Raw genomic sequence first — 2,710 nt, forward strand, 5'->3', positions numbered from 1 at the left:
GGGCATAATATATCTCCTTTAATTTCTGTCAAATATAATGTTATAGTTTTGGATGTTGATATTAAAGCTGCAGTAGGTAACTTTCATAGAATAAACTTTTGTCATATTTGCTAAAACTTTCACTAGATCCTGACAGTAGTACATGAAACAGATAATCTGAAAAAATCTGGTTCCTCTGGCCCCTCTTAGTGCTCGTAATGGCATATGCAAGAATCCAACGAAAACAATAGAGTCTAGAAAGACTGTTGATTGTTGAGTCGCCTTTCCAGGGTCCAAAAGTAACTGTATTTGGTGCCCTGGGACAATATTAGACAATAGCTATTTGTATTTTGTATATTAAAATATTGCTAATGTTAAATTGTGAATTAATTGTTTAGAGTGTTAAGAGAGGTGCAACTGCAGTGTGTTGCCTACAGTTCAGTTGACATAGTCAAACACATTGTAATTTCCTGTGACTGCTCCTTCATTATACAAGTCATCTCTAGCAGTAGGAAATGTTTGGGTGCATTGCAGTAACTTAATACAGCATTTGGGAAACATTATGATTTGGTAGTATCTAGTTTCCTCTCTCGGTGTCCGATGCAGAGATCTGTGACATGTTTAGCCTCGTTTAGATGATGCCACGGGAAGCTACCAGCCATACACTAGCAGTGATAAGAATATGCATTTCTACCTTAATACAGCTTTACCATAACATAAACTGCAACAGAAGCCACATTTTCCACATAACAGGTATAACATCCTGATAGCACCTCTCCATTTCAATCAAAGCACATGTTCCTGATGAAGTTACGGACAGATGGTGGGTGTCATTGTTGTGTTCGTTTTACGCCACCAAACGGCCCGGCTACATCTGGCCTGGCACCGAGCGCCGAGCAGCAGCAGCTGTGGCGCCGTGTATGCCTGTCAGTTAGCAGCAGTGCAGGAGCAGAGAGCATCATTTAGGCACACAGTGTCTTTTAAAAGTCCCACTGGATTGGTAGAGACATAAACCTTGTTGTAAGTGGGAGGTCAAAACAGGGCTGGGAGGTTGCTGCAATTGGGTTTTCATTGATTTTGGGGGTGTACATGGTATCAACTAAGTAACTCCTTTAGGGGCCCCTTTTTCTAAGTGATATTTTATATTATATTCAAAATTGTACAATGAACCCAAATAGTGAACTTTGTAACAAGATCTTTATATAAAACAAGTGATTTGGATGAGGTTTTAGCAGATTATTTCCTGTTTAGGGAACCTTTTATACAATTCTGTATATCTATAATTTATTATATATATATATATTTTTTTATTATACATACTCAGTAGGCTTCTTTTTTGACAAATGAAGTGTTTTCTTCTCCCTCATGCTTGGCCATTGCTCTATTAGCTCTATGGCTGCGTACTTTTCTAATGCAGGACTAGGCTGTTTATCAAAGAGTGAGCTCTATGAATATAGCTTGAGTTCAGGTCTTCAAAGATCGTAAATAATATTCTAAACTTTGAAAATAACAATTTACTTAACACTTTCATTCATAGAAATTCATTAAATGCTGAAATATATATAGCCCTACTGTATACATTTTTTAGAGTTTTCTTACACCCCTTAAAATGAAGAAGGCCTCACAACTCCAAGTGAAGCTTTATCGACCTTGTTGGGGTCCCAACCCCCAGGTTGGCAACGACTGATTTATAGGACCAAAACATTGGCTTTGCATGTTCTAGTCCAGTGATTCCCAACCTGGGGGTCAGGACCCCTGCAAGCTATCGCAATACAAATGTATTTGAAGATGTTGAACTCTATGGTCTTTTTAGTCTTCGCTGGTAAAAATGATTTATAGATAGATATACTTGATACTTTATTTATTGTATGTATGTATTATTTAGTTTAAATAATTGGTGCTCCCTACAAATATTCCTCAGAAAAGTAACAAATATTTGTGTTTTGCCTGCATTTACATTTGAGATTAAACATTTATAAAACTAGCTGATTTGAATTGTTGGGTTAGGGTAATGGTTAGGGTTAAGCCTAGGGTTGGGTGCTGCTGCTAGAGGAACATATTTTCAGGCCTGAGCAAAAGATGCTAATGCACAGCTAATAAATACAGGAATCGGCCAATCAGACTGTACCAAGTGCCAGGCACATCATGGGGGCGGATTGAGGGTGTTTTCAACCTTGAGTGGTTTCAGTACAGATTAAACGCATTTAAATTTAGGCTTGTGAGTAATGGTCATTTTTGTGGAATTAATCCAAGTCATTTGTTTATTAAAGATCCAGTGTGCAACATTTATGATGATGTATTGTCAGAAATCAAATATAATATTCATAGATATGTTTTCATTGGTGTATAAGGATCTTTGTTACCTCGTTACCTTAGAATGAGCCGTTTTTTATCTACAGAGAGAGAGGGTCCTCTTCTACGGAGTCTGCTATGTTGAACCGCCATGTTTCTACAGTAGCCCAGAATAGACAAACTGTAGCTCCAGATAGGGACTTGTGTTTTTCTGGAGTTTTGCAGCCACCATAGTTTGGAATGGGAGGGTGAGGTGAGGGGATTGTAATCTGCAACTGCACTGCTAGATGCCACTGATCTGGTGCAGACATCAAGTGAGTGGAATTTCTTTTGATAAGGTTGACGCATGTGATTAGAGTTTGTAATGTGTTTTTGTATTAAAGCCAGGGTTTAAAGCATAATCTTAATGCTGATGTATGATCAGCAGACTGGGTTTTCT

Source organism: Morone saxatilis, unplaced genomic scaffold (genome assembly GCF_004916995.1).
Source record: "Morone saxatilis isolate NCDOM2014 unplaced genomic scaffold, NCSU_SB_2.0 Contig3, whole genome shotgun sequence".
Taxonomy (NCBI): Eukaryota; Metazoa; Chordata; class Actinopteri; family Moronidae; genus Morone; species Morone saxatilis.